At 34.8% G+C, this 15197-nt stretch overlaps 1 long non-coding RNA gene across 1 annotated transcript; it reads right to left on the bottom strand.

Annotated features, from left to right (window-relative positions):
- Positions 1 to 225: 225 nt before the first annotated feature.
- Positions 226 to 14396, bottom strand: LOC131381338 (uncharacterized). The gene is made up of 2 exons (XR_009210020.1): positions 14169 to 14396; positions 226 to 562 (listed from the first exon to the last, which is right to left on the bottom strand). It is a non-coding gene; the product is annotated as an uncharacterized LOC131381338 (long non-coding RNA).
- Positions 14397 to 15197: the final 801 nt, after the last annotated feature.

The raw sequence follows: 15197 nt of genomic DNA, 5'->3' as shown, positions 1-15197 counted from the left end.
GGCTGAGGCAGGAGAATGGCGTGAACCTGGGAGGCGGAGCTTGCAGTGAGCCAATCATGCCACTGCCCTCCAGCCTGGGCGACAGAGCAAGACTCTTTCTCAAAAAAAAAAAAAAAGAAAGAAAGAAAGAAAGAAAGAAAGGAAGGAAGAAAGAAAGAAAGAAAAAAAATATATATATAATAAGTAGGAAAGTAAAATAACATTATTAAGTCAAAATATCCATAATTAAAATGTGTGTAAATGATCTTTATTGAAGACTATCAAATTCTCTAAAAAAACTTAGCTATACGGTGTTAACCATTAAACTTAAAATGAATTGGCACTAAGTGGTTTAAAACAAAGAATGAGTACATATAGGTCAGACAACACTGTAAAAATAAAGAAAAAATAGAATTCAAGGAACAAAACAAAACATGAATGGTACTGATGAGTTTGGCGGTGATGGAGAATGGCTCTGGAGCTGTCTGTGTAGGTTTGAGTTCAGGGCAGCTCCCTGGGTGGCTTCCTTGCTTGCTAGCTGAAAGTACCACTATGTGTTCATTCTTTACACCTTGTCTCTTTTCTGTGAAATGGCAATAATAATAACAACAACAATAATATTATGGACCTAATAGTGATACAGAGAATTTTAACACTGTCTGCAATATTGGAAGTCAAAGTAGATGTCAGATGTTATGTAGAATTTACCAAAGTTTTACTTTATCAGCACATATAGTAATGACAATTCTTTCTGGGCCTAATATGATATTGTTGCAATACATTAAATTAAAAACAAATAACAAAAAACTTGAAATTACACAAGGGGAATTGACAAATCCACCGTTATAATGGGATCTTTTAAATTCACTTATCTCTGAAACTAAAAGAAAATGTATTTTAAAACAAATTATAGAGGAATTGTAATAAAGCAATTAACCAACATGTAGTCATAGATAGATATTATAAACATAATTTGTATCAAGAAATACAGAAATAAGTTTGTATTCAAACAAATCTAGACCATTTGATAAATCAGATTACATAGTGAGCATGAAAGTAACATTCAATAATTTTCCCAAGGCAAAAACATGTAGGCTATGTTTCTGACAATTATAGAATAAATTCAAACTTTGCAACAAAGAATGTGACTCCACCCCACACACACGCACACACACACACAGACACACACACACCCCCCTTACGCATGTGAAAACAGACATGCTACTATATTTTTCTTGGTTGACCCAAGAAAAATTCCCTCTTGATTAAGCAAGAAAAAATGATATGAAAATTAGAAAGTACTTGAAAATGAATGGCAATGAGATTACTACATATTTATACCTGGCAGCCTCCAGAATGTCACTCAGAGAAAAGGTACAGCCTTAAACATGTATAATATAAAATGAATATTAAAAATATATCAACTGGATTTCAATTTATGAACTTAGAAAACAACAAAATAAATTTTAAATAGAAATAACAATTATAAAAGTAAGAAACAATATAATACCAAAAATATAGACTTGGTTAATATAAACACAGTTATTTTATAAGATCTATTGAATATACAAGCCTTGAGGAAATCTGATCAAGAAACATCAAAGAAGACCACACTAAACAAACAAACCACAAAATTGGAAATGAGAAGAAATATATAACTATAAAGAGAGAATAGTTATAAAAATAAAATGCTACAAGCAAATTTATGCCATTAAATTTGAAATTTAAATGAAACTAATATATTAAAACAATATACGTGAACAAAATTTGTCCAAGGAAAATTAAAATACCTAAATAAACTAATACCTATAGAATTTGAAAAAAAATCAAAAAGTGAAGTACTTCTAAAATAGATGTCAGTTCTAGACAGTTTGCAGATGAGTTTTTTCCAAAACTTGAAGAAAGCGATAGTACCTATGTTAGAAATGCAATTACGAAAAACCAAAATGAAAGAAAAAAAATTGCTCAACTTATTCCTCAAGGCTAAAGCAAATCTGAAATCAAATCTAAACAAGCGGTGCACATAAAGAAAAATCCATAGAGTAATCTAATTTACAAATACAGAACAAAACTTTTAAATATGATATTTATAAATAGTATCAGGTAGGCTTTATCTTAAGAATGAAATAATAGTTTAACATGAGCCATTATGCTCAAGATTAAATTTTTGAAAAGATGATTATCTTAATAGATGTTTAAAAAATGATCACTTTAATACCTGTTGATTTCAGAGAAAATAAATTTCAAAGGATTTAGTAAGCTACATATGGAAGGACAATTATTGAACCATGTGTAAGATGTTTATAAGACCCAGAACAACTCATATATATCATTTTCTGTTAAACTCAGGAGAAAGAAGACACCGATGTCCACTTTGATTACTTACATTCAGAATCTCATAGATAAAAATCTGTTAAAGTGATAAAATATATTAATCTTAGAAAGAAAAAGGCAAAATTTTCGACTTAAATACCCAAACTCTATGAAGCTTCCCTTCTTTTAAGCATATGGTAGACAAAATGTTGTGAGGTCGAGGGTCCTGATGTATCATTGCATGATTGTTATGATCCAGATGCCGGAGTGGAGGGAGACAGAAAAGGAAAATGAGATACGAGACAGAGGCAAATAGGAGATATACATCTGTGTACATCATTACATAGAATGTCAGATAATCTATGTATAGAAATCTATACATCTATACACAGAAATTGCTGAGCTACAGAGGTGGGGAAGAAGAAGATAAGAAATACAAAGAAACAAATAGTCAAAAAGAGAAACAGAAAAACCGAGATGGGAGAGGTATGAACAGAAGGAGATGACCATTATTTTGACATATTTTAAGAATATATGTAGTAACCAAAACATTTTCCTCTCTGGAAGCTTGTGAAAAAAGCACTTGAGTTCCAATCCCACTCCATCATCCTCTTCCCCACTAAGATAAGTTTAAACTGAGAATTTGTTGTCTTAAACTTTCTAGTTCTTTTTCTTCCATTTTACAGATGTGTAACTGGGGCTAAATTCTGGTAGTGAGACCATTATAGTTCTTTCAGATTAAAAGAATATACATCTCCCTCATCAGTCTCTTGTTTTGCATCCATAAGTAGACACCGATTCCTTGCATTTGCTTGATTTTGCTGGCTTGGCTTACTACTTAGCATTCTTGGTATTAGTGCCTGCTTATCCTTGCATTTGAGATGTCTCAGGCTTTGTGATTTTCTTTGTACTATCTACCTGACTTTCATTCTTGGCTGAATGATTTTGAAAACGTCAGAGAGCCTTCCTCAGCTCTGGTTTCCTCATCCATAAAATGAGAATTATAATAAGGCTTGTTTTACAGTTTTGTTTAATCAGTCACTTAAGATAATGCTTTGTAAAATGCTAAACAAATATTAGTTATTTTTAGCATGTCAGGATGTCTTAGTATACTCTGCTCTGCTACCAGGCACAATCACTGAGCTACTATCCATAATTTACCACCAACAATTCAATACAGCTTTCAAATTTTAGCTGAATAGATTCTAAATTATAAAATAGAATTATAAAAAAAGGAGAAAAATAAAACAACTGACTGATATCACACAATTACTCAACTTTCAACACAAGTCTGGATCTCATTTAAAAACAAATATGTTGTCACTTCAACTCTAGAGCTCTAGTCTACATTAATATATGTGTAGGTTGCTAGGAAGTGAATATGACACATTACCAAATGTTATCTATATACTCCATGAACATAATTTCTGCATTTCTAAATAAAATAGGAAAAAAGATCATGGTTTCATTTAAACTGCTGATGAATCTAACCTTGGATATACCACAGAAGCTAGAAAGAGATTGATGGAACCCAGAACATAAGTCACAACTCTGACAGACCTTTGAGGAGCACGAAGTTGGTAGCATCCTCTTAAGAGAAGAAAATGGGGACGCAAGGTGGAGCAAGTCCAAGACCCAAATGAGAGAATAGGCTGCAGAAGAGGTTTCTGATATGCTCATATCTTTCCTCCAATGCAGTTTGGATATATCCCTGCTTTCTTGGGTCCTGTCTGGCAGGAAAACACCAATACCAACTGAAAAAAAAAAAAAAAGGAATTGACAGCATAAACTAGTGCTGTCTAACTGAGGGAGAACAAGGCAGACTGCTTGTAAGTGATCTTTCCTTCCCTTAGCCCAACCCCAGAGGCCTAAAAATGCTGTCATAAAAGGAGCACTTGGAAAATAGGAGAGCCTAGAGTGCAAGCAATACTCTTCCCTAATAAACAAGTCCATCTGATGGGAATGAAGTTGAGACCATGTGGGAGCACCAGAGATTTTTGGCCCTGATGTCTTGCCCCAAAGACTCTCTAAACTTAACTTGCCAGGCATAGTGCAGACCATAGCTTTTGCTATTTCTCTATGTACATGATAAAGCTAAAAAAAAAAAAAAAAAAAAAAAAAAACCACTGATATCCCAAGGGAATAAGAAACAACAGGAAGATATAACAAAGCATGTGGGAACTTGAGATCCATGACAGAAAATGAGAGAATGAACAACCTGTCAGAAAAAAACTAACGGTGGATCACATGAAGTTTGAACTTACACCAAGCACAGTAATATATTCTCACAGATACGGGATAGACTTGGTAGCAGACATACAAGCTGCATAAAGAACCAATTAGAGACACTGGTGTGACCAATATAAAATATTAAATAAAGAACTAAAATATAATAAAGAAAAAAATTAGGCCACAAAGCAAGGCTTTACAAATTTAAAATAAGCCAGGCGTGGTGGCTCACGCCTGTAACTCCAACACTTTGGGAGGCCAAGGTGGGTGGATCACCTGAGGTCAGGAGTTTGAGACCAGCCTGGCCAACATGGTGAAACCCCATCTCTACTAAAAATACAAAAAAAATAGCCAGGTGACAGGTCTCTGTAATCCCAGCTACTTGGGAGGCTGAGGCAGGAGAATCACTTGTACCTGGGAGATGGAGGTTGCAGTGAGCTGAGATCTTACCACTGCACTCCAGCCTGGGTGACAGAGTGAGACTCTGTCTCAAGAAATAAATAATAGGCTGGGTGTGGTGGCTCGCACCTGTAATCCCAGCACTTTGAGATGCCGAGGTGGGCAGATCACGAGGTCAAGATATCGAGACAATCCTGGCCAACGTGGTCAAACCTCATCTCTACTAAAAAGACAAAATTAGCTGGGTGTGGTGGCACATGCCTATAGTCCCAGCTACTCAGGTTGACGCAGGAGAATCACTTGAACCCGGGAGGCGGAGGTTGCAGTGAGCCAAGATCACGCCACTGGACCCCAGCCTGGTGACAGAGTGAGACTGTGTCTCAAAAAAAAATTAATAAATAAAATAAAATAAGATTGAAGTAATATCAAGTAACCTTCCTGACCACAATGATAAGAAACTAGAAATCAGTAAAAGGAGAAAAACTGAAAAATTCACAAGTATGTGGAAATTAGCACGCTCTTGAGCAAACAACAGATAAATAAAGAAAACAAAGGGAAATGTTAAGATATATTGAGAAAATGAAAACGAAAGAACATGCAGCATACCAACACCTGTGGGATGCAGCACAAGCAGTTCAAAGACAGAAGTTTATAATGGTAAATGCCTACATTTAGAAAAAGAATCTCAAATAAACAATCTAACTTTATACCTCAAGGAACTAGAAAAATAAGAACAAAACTGAGCCCAAAGTTAGCAGAAGGAAGCAAATAACAACGTTTACACAGAAATAAAGAAAGACTAGATGGACAAATACAAAAAAATTAGCCGGGCGTGGTGGTGGGCGCCTGTAGTCCCAGCTACTCGGAGAGGCTGACGCAGGAGAATGGCGAGAACCCGGGAGGCGGAGCTTGCAGTGAGCCGACATTGCGCCACTGAACTCCAGCCTGGGCGACAGAGCGAGACTCCATCTCAAAAAAAAAAAAAAAAAGAAAAGATCAATGAAACTGAGGTTTCTTTTGAAAAAATGAGCAAAAGTAATCAAGTTTTATCTAGGCTAACCAAGAGAAAAACAGAGAGGAGTCATTGCCATTTCTCCATGTATACAATAAAGCTAAAAATCAATGTTATCCCAAGGATATAATTTTATCACTGATATCCCAACGATATAATTTTATTTATAAAATTATAAATAAAAGTGGAGTCATTACAACTGATACCACAGAAATACAATGAAAGGATGGTAAGAGACTACTGTGAATGACTGTATGCCAATAAATCACATAACCTAGAAGAAAATGTACAAAATTCTAGAAATATACAACCGGACTAGATATAAAACTATGCATATACAAGGCTGACTCATGAAGACAGAAAATCTGAACAAACCAATAATGAATAAGGAGACTGAAACAGTAATCAAAAATCTCTTAACAAAGAAAAGCCCAGGATCAGATGGCTTTGCAGGTGAATTCTACCAAATATTTAAAGAAGAATTAACACCAATATTTTTTCAAACTGTTCCAAAAAAAAAATGAAAGAAAGGAAGAGAACAATTCCAAACTCCTTTTATGAGGGCAATAAGCCAGACAAGAACACTACAAGAAAAGACAACTACAGGCCAATAGCCCCGTTGAACAAAGATGCAAAAATCCAAAAATCCTCAACAAAATACTAGCAAAACAAATTCAACAGCTTATTAAAGGGATCATTCACTATGATCAAGTGGGATTTATTCCTGGAATACAAGGATGTGTCAACATACCCAAATCTATAAATGTGATACCAAATTAAGAGAATAAAGGACAAAACACATATGATCATCTCAGTAGATGCAGAAAAAACATTTGACAAAATTCATCATGCTTTCATGAAAAATTCTCAACGAATTAGGGAATGCACCTCAACATAATAAAGACCATACATGAAAAGCCCACAGTAACATTATCCTCAATTTTGAAAAATTGAAAGCTATGCCTCTAAGATCTGGAAAAGGCGATGGTTCCCACTCTCACCACTTTTATTCAACATAGGACTGAAAGTTCTATACAGAGATTGGAATAATTAATATTGTACAAATGTCCACAGTACACAAAACAATCTATAGTTTCAATGACAATTCTATCAAAATTCCGATGATAATTTTTACAGAAATAGAGAAAACAATCCTAGCATGTGTATGGAATGACAAAAGAGACAAGCTTAAGAAATACGAACAAACTAGAGGCATTACACATCCTGATTTAAAAGTATATTACAAAGCTATAGTAATCAAAACCCTACGGTATTGCCATAAAAACAGACACATTAAGCCAATGCAACAGAATATCGAGTCTAGAAATAAATCTACACATGTACAGCCAACTAATTTTCGGCAAGGGTAACAAGAATACACTGTGAGGAAAAGATAGTCTCTTTAATAAATGGTGTTGGAGAAACTGAATATCCATATGCAGGAGAATGAAAGCGTGCCCTTATCTTAAACCATACACAAAAATTAACTCAACATGGATAAAAGACTTAAAGATAAGGCCTGAAACAAACAAACAAAAATCGTGAAAGAAAACATAGGAGAAAATCTCCTTGACATGGGTCTTGGTAGTGATTATTTTGGATATAACACCAAAATCACAGGCAAAAATAACACAAAAAAGCAAAACAAAACAAACAAATACACAAAAAACAAGTGAGGCTACATCAAACTAAAAAGTTTTTACACAGCAAAAAAAAAAAAAAAGTCAATAAAATGGAATGGTTATCTACAAAATGGGAGAAAATATTTGCAAAGCATGTATCTGTTAAAAGGTTAAATCCAAAATCTACAGGCATCTCATAAAACTCAATAGCACACAAAACCAAGTAACCCAAATAAAAAGTAGCAAAGAATCTCATGAGATATTTTTCCATCAAAGACTTAAAAATGGCCAACAGGTATACTAAAGGGTATTCAATATCACTAATCATCACGGAAATGCAAATCAAAACCACAAGATATCACCTCACACCTGTTAGTATGGCTATATCAAAAAGACCAGAGATAACAAGTATTGGTCAAAGTGTAGAGAAAAAACAAACCATTATGGAAAACAGTAGGCAGTTTTCTTAAAAAAGTGAAAATTGAACCATGTGGTACAACAATCCTATTAAGCAGTATAAATCCAAAGAAGTGAAATGAATATCTCAAAGGTATATCTGTACTCCCATGATCATTTTGCCATTTATTTACAATACCCAAGATATGGAAACTATGTTAAGTGTTTTTTGACAGATTAACAGATAAGGAAATATTTGAAACAATATCTAAATAATGTTTTCATTTAAAAAATATGAAAAATGCCTATATAATATTAAACAGAAAGGTAAGAGAACACATTTGTATACACTATTATAATATTTGAGATCATTCAATACAGAGACCATCTTAAAAGCTGCAAGAAAGAATAGTGTAGACAGCCTTAGAAACTACAACTATTAGATTAAAAATTAGGTTTCTCAACAGCTACACTGCATACCAGATAGCAATGCAATAATATTTATGTGTTGACAGAAGAGAAATTTGAACATGCTTTTAATCCAGTAAAACTATAATTTAAATATGAGGGCAAAATATTATTCTCAGGCATATGAGACTTTATAAAATTTACTATGCAAACTTTCCTTTGAAAACACTCTTGGAGGAAGTACTCAAACAGAAATAGAAACCAGATCCAGGAAGAAACAAGATATAGACGATCACATTGAATAAATAAGTCTACAAATCTTTTAGTGGTTTAAATAAACAATGTCCCCGAACTAGGAAAAGAGCAGAAAAAAATAGTTTTGGTGAGGTTGGGATTTCAGTATGTAGAGAAAAAGGTGAGAAATAAATGGATATTGATGAAAGAAATGGATATTGTGTATATATGTGTGTGTACATATATACATATGTGTATGTATGTGTGTATGTGTATATATATACATACATATGTATATACACACACAGTTAACCCTTAAACAACACAAGGGTTGGGGTGTTGATCCTCCACACAGTTGAAAATCTACATATAAATTTGACTCCTCTAAAACTTAACTATTAATAGCTTACTGTTGAATGGAGGCCTCACCAGTAACATAAACACCCAAGTAACACATAAATAGACTAAGATCTACATAAATTTTAATGGATTAATGACATATCTTTTTCTTATTTTTTGATATTTTAGGCAATACAGCACATCTATGAGTTTTTTCAAATTTTCATAAATCTCCATAAATTTTACCAATATATTTATTGAAAACATCTGCATATAAGTGGACCTATGCAGTTCGAAACTGTGTTGTTTAATGGTCAATTGTAGACTAAAGAAAAATAAAGATATTTACCATAATGCAGTGATATTAGAAGCCAACAAATTAAAAGACAAATATTTTATAGCTAAAAAGTTCCACATGTTAAAAAATATATATTAAATAATTCTTCATTGAAGAGGAAATATTTAGTGAAATAATCTATAAAATGAAAGTAATTTAATTTAAGAAGTTTGATATACAGCTGAAACTCTGAGAAAAATATTTGTGCAACTTAAGCTGTAAGATGAGCAAAAAAGTAAATGCAGAGTAGCAAGAAAGAATTTACTACAACAGATTAAATATTTAATGAATATACAGATTAGAAGAAAATATAATTATTATATAATTATGATAATAATATAGTATATAGGATATAATATGATATGATAATCTTGATATATCATGGTAACATAAAGATAATATAAACATCAATGAATTTGAAACCTTAGAAGAGATGCATTATTGGAAAAATATAAAATGCTAAAATTGATAAAAGAAAAACATAAAAAATTAAATCAATATTGAACAAACAAAAATAATCAAAGACAGTCTTCCTTACTTCACTCCCTACCATTTCAGAACCAGATAGTTCTATAGATAAATGCTATTTTAACATGCCCTTTCAAGGAACATATAATATAAATTGTTAAAGATAGTAAAAAAATGAAAGTTAGCTGCTCCTTTCATTTGTCAAGTTAATAGACTGGTATTACAGTAGCAGAAAATAAAATTACAGGCTTTGCTATTTATAGGTGAATGTGAAACCTGGAAAGCTAGAAATGTGAAAGGGGTTCCTTGACCAGTGCTGGAACCAAGACTGGCTACATAACTTACAGGGCTGAGTGCAAAATGAAAATGCGTGAGCCCTTGTCCAAAATCATTAAGAATTTCAAGATGGCGATAGCAGAGCATTAAGCAAGCATGGGGCCCTTTTATGCATGAGGCTCTGTGCAACTATGACTTTACAGGTCTCCAGCCCATGAAGCTGGCCCTGGCTGAGCCACTGGGGGTGGGGTGTGGGATATTTAGGGGGAGCTCATACTTTGGAATGTGGGACTGCCTAGCAGGCACTGGTGTCACAGTTAAAGACTCTGTTGAAAGAGAGACCAGAGGAGAATCACCTGGCTTTTTCCTCTCCTCCTTTCTTCCATTCTCCCATCAGTGCCTCCTATCTACCCAGCCTAACTGGATGCCAAAGAGTATTACAGCATGGGAATTTCATTCATGGAAGGTCAGTTCCCTGTATTAAAAAACAGACCAGGGGAAGGGGAGGAGGAAAAGCAGACCAGTTGGATATTAGAGCTGAGTGAAATACAGTCTCTACAACAGAGAGGAGCAAAGCAGATAGGGGATAGAGGCAGAAATAATAAATAATAAAATGAGGGATAAACCTTATCCTTATCCAGACTGTGGCTACCAGAGCACCATGTGACTTTATGTATCTGAGATAAATTATAATAAAGCAATAATAATAAAAATAATGAACTAGAAACTCATAAAATAAAATTTTCCAAATTAACCAATTTGTTGTAATGCATGATTAATTATTTTAAATGTGATCTGTGGGTGATCAGAGAAGCAATTGCTCTGCATTTCAATAAATCTACAGCATACCATGATATCACATTATTTCTGTTGACCAAAGACGAGACCCAAGTTAAATGCAAAATTTCAGTGACTTGGTTTATAAAATTAGCTTGACATTTTGAAATTTTGAAATTATTAATCATTTCTCTGAGCAAAGAAGTGCTCAGAATCCCAATTGTTGAATTAGCTAAAGAGAGAAAGAGAATGATGGAATATAAACACATAACCAGTGCTCAGCATGTATCAGGCCCACTTTCATGTGTTAATTCATTTAGTCTTTCCAACAACCCTATGAGGGAAGAATGAGTGGTAGCCGTAATTTATAGATGAAGAAACTGATGGCCAGAATCATTAAAAGTTTGCCCATGTCGCACTGCTAGTAAGTGCTAGATCCAGGATTTGAAGTTGCTCATCCTCTAGCGAAAAATGAATTAGGAAGCTAAGAAACTAAACAATTGATGGGTGACTTTTGCCCTCTAAATTCCATCTCATATTTTATCTAAGTAAATAGGCTTAATCACATACAAGGGAAGTTGAGAAAGATTCTTCTCTCTTGGCTTAAAGTGGATTCAAGGCACATGGGCAGACTCTGATCTCTGTCAGTCTCCCTCCTGGGTCCTGTGTGATTTTCCAAAGGAAGGGATGCCTCAACCCACAATGGAAGGTTGCTTCAAATATGTCCTACCACAGTCTACAGCCAATAATGAGGGTCAAGATAAATCTGAGAACACAGATTGTTTACTTCATGTTTGTAAATAAATCCTCTAATTCCTTTGACTGAAAACATTACATTCCACCTACATCTATCTTGATAGCTTGGGATTCTTTTTTATGGTTTATGTTCATGAGATGGCCTCTTCCATTAAAACATCTTGAAGGTGGGCATGAATTTCCTGAGATGTGCATATAAGGCTATTAAAATGTTAAAATTTTCATTATTGTATATGTATTTGAATTGAAAAGACAATCACTAATAAGGTTAAAGTCGATTTAAAAAAAAAAATGAAAACATTCCACCTTCTGGTCATTGTCCATTAGTACACAGTTGTCTACATTCATTACACACAAAATTTTTAGAAAACTTATATTCATTTCGAGGTAAATGTGTTTTCTTGATTGACTTGCTCAGTGATTATAGGCTGACCTTTCCAGTAGATCTGAAATCTACTTGCTTCTGCTTTGATTATTCTGAATGGGAAGGAAACAGCTCTGAACAGAAAGAATCATTCTGGAATGAAACAATGGCTTTACTTCTATATCAATTCTTCAGGAAAAGAACTTGCTTTGTTCACCTCTGTTATTTCAGGATCTGCTTCTCTTACTTTGCTAAATGGCAGTAATTCAGCCTTAGAATTTCTTGAGGAAAATAAAGTTTAAATGTCAGAATCAAGACCAGCGATTAAAAAGAGGAGAGGCCAAGGTGAAGAGTCCTTAATCCTCTAAAACAAATCTCTATAAAATCAAAAAGTAACTGAGAATTCTGAAAGGATTGTGCTGTTTGGGGAGGTTTAAATTTGTCAAGAAGATATAAAATAGGAAAAATGCAGTAATTTTCTCCAGTCCCTTTGCTTGTCAGTAACATGTATTACAGCTGAAATGGCAGAGGTGACATTTGCAGAGAGATACACAGTGTGAACCAGCTCTTCAGGTGTGCAGTCAGAACAACAGGTGGCAACCTAGCTGGGCACACATGGTGCTATGGTCTGAATGTTTGCTCTCCCAAAATTGGTATTTTAAAATCTTAATTCCCGTGGTGAGAGTATTAGGGGGTGTGGATCCTGTGGGAAGTGGTGAGATCATGAGGATGGAGACCTCGTGAATGGAATTAGTGCCCTTATAAGGGGCTGAAGAGAGCAGAGTTGTCCCTTTCTGCTAGGTGAGGACATAGTGAGAAAGAGCCACCTGTGAAACAGGAAAAAGCCCTCACCAGATGCTGAATCTGCTAGTGCCTTGATCTTAGATGTGCCAACTTCCAGAACTATAAGAAATAAATTTCTGTTTATAAGCTAACTAGTTGATGGTATTTTGTTATAGCAACCCAAATGTACTAAGACACATAGTTAAGGAACAAAGGCAGTATAGAGCCCAGGAAGATATGAGGAGGGAGTAAAGAAGAGGTTCATCCCTAACAGTCATAATCCCACTTCTTATCTCAATGAATGTTTTCTTCTCTTAGGTCCCCACACACATACTATTTGTGGTATCAATTCATTCACATTGGGTTTACTAAATTATTGTTTGAAGCATGATAGATATATTTTCAAAAAAGAAAAGGACAAGCTAAAAGCCCAGCAAAGTAGCAAACATAAGCTTCACAGAGTGAGAGGTAACAATGAACTTTCCTTTCTATCTCTGGGAATTCTTTTTCTTTCCCCTGCCCAATCTGTGCTGAGAGTAGTAACGAGTGCCCCAGAGCTGGCTCTGACAGACCCTCCCCCTTTGCCCAGACAGCATGTCTTTATTTTAGTTACTTGTATAATAATATATTTAATATTATAATAGTTATGCATGCTCATTGAGAATTTGTCAAATTTTATAGAATTACATTTTTTTGTAATCTATTTGTCCATAATAGCTAATTTACACATTAGATACCCTTTTGTAAGTTGGCATACACACACACTCCATAAATTGGCACCTCACTCAATATAAAATGTGCTCCTCTACGTTCTTGACCTCAAGCACTACAAATATTTTCTCTCACTGTTAAATATTTCTTCAAAACACCGTTTACAGCTACTATTTAATATATCATCATGCAGATACGCTATAGCCTCTTTAGCTATTGCCCAATACCAGACATGTTCATTTCTTACGAAGGTCACTTATGTCTACTTTGTAATTTAAAATGGCAAGGAGCTTTTCTCTATTATATACTTTTCTCCCTAACATGGGTGAGTTATTTTCCAATTTTACATCCACAAAAGCAACTGAGGAGTCCAGCTGTAGGCAAAATCCTTTGTGTGATTTTTTATGCCTGTCCCTTCACAATTATAAGCCTTTGCCTGGCAAATCTTACAGGAGAAACTTTGCCCTTCCCACACCAGACATGGTACACAGCCAGTGCATTAGCAAGTTCTGGAGGGAGTTACAGTTAAGGACTCAGGCCCCTCCCTGGTGAACACTGCTGTTATGCAGATCTGCATTCTTAGCCCAAGTGTCTCCACTGAGACCTCCATAAAGAGTTCTTGGCTTTCAGCCACTCTCATTCAGTGTTCCTCTGCTCCTACGTCTTCCCTTCCCTGTCCCTCTTCCTCACTCTGGCATCCTGGGTCCTTAAAACAACAGGAGCCTTTTGTTTAGTGTTCCTGGGCAGTGGGAAGACTTCTCTCACCTGCACTGCATGCCACCACAATCCTGAGGATTGTGTCCCATCCTGTCCCATGAGGAAAATTAACACTAGGAAGCTGGTGCTTATTTTTGCCGTTGATTACATCATCACAGCCGGTGAACGAAGTCTCGATCGTTAGTTTCATTTCAGCTCATTGTCCTAATGGACCACCTTGACACCTGGCAGCTCCACACTAGCAGGGGTTTTCTTCCACCTTAAAGATTATAATTGAGAGGCTTAGTGCTGTCTCACTCATACTTTTCAGTTTCCTGAGGAAAGGGGAAAAATAAATAAATTAAAAAATGAAAAAGGGTGAAATTATGAGGTTAACATTGACAGGACAATTTTTCTTATTGAAGAACTGATTCAAGCATTTTTCATCTGCATATCACATTCAATTAACAAGTAGTTTCTCAAATAGCCTTCACAAACGCCTTATAAGGGGAGTATATATTTACCCATTTCACAGATGGAAAAATTTAGATGTCAAATTTCAAAGTAACGATGTCTTGAAAATATTCTGCTTTTGGTCTGCAGCAATAAATACACACAAATTGCCTCTTGATGGACAGTGGAATATTTTAGAATAAGGAGAATCTGTATTTCTCATTATATTTAAAAACATTATGTGCAAACAAATACTGAAGATCAACATATATCTGCTCTGAGTTCATAGGGCCAAGTAAAATATCATTCTTCTTGATGTTTCCTCAGAATTATGTTTTTGCCCTTGTGGAGACAAGATTTCCAAAGGAAGCAAAAGTAAAAATCCTGACATTTATTCTCATACAGTGTTTCCTTCTCTGGTTGGAGGTGCTTGTCAAGAGAACTTTATTCCTCAAAGGAAATAAAGCATATTTAATTCCTATCAAGTTGAACACAAAAGCTTGGGCATATGGAAAGTACACTGCAGAATAATGTAAGAAATGCACCTGCTTCTTGGTCTCACTTGCTTTACCATTTTCAATGACTCACCCAGGGGAAAATAAAATGCCAATAATAAGATGTAACTTTATTATGCAAGAGAAAATA

Source organism: Hylobates moloch, unplaced genomic scaffold (genome assembly GCF_009828535.3).
Source record: "Hylobates moloch isolate HMO894 unplaced genomic scaffold, HMol_V3 SCAFFOLD_15, whole genome shotgun sequence".
In the NCBI taxonomy this organism is placed as follows: domain Eukaryota; kingdom Metazoa; phylum Chordata; class Mammalia; order Primates; family Hylobatidae; genus Hylobates; species Hylobates moloch.
The sequence above is the reverse complement of the archived record's forward strand: the minus strand, read 5'-3'. Positions and strand labels throughout refer to the sequence as shown.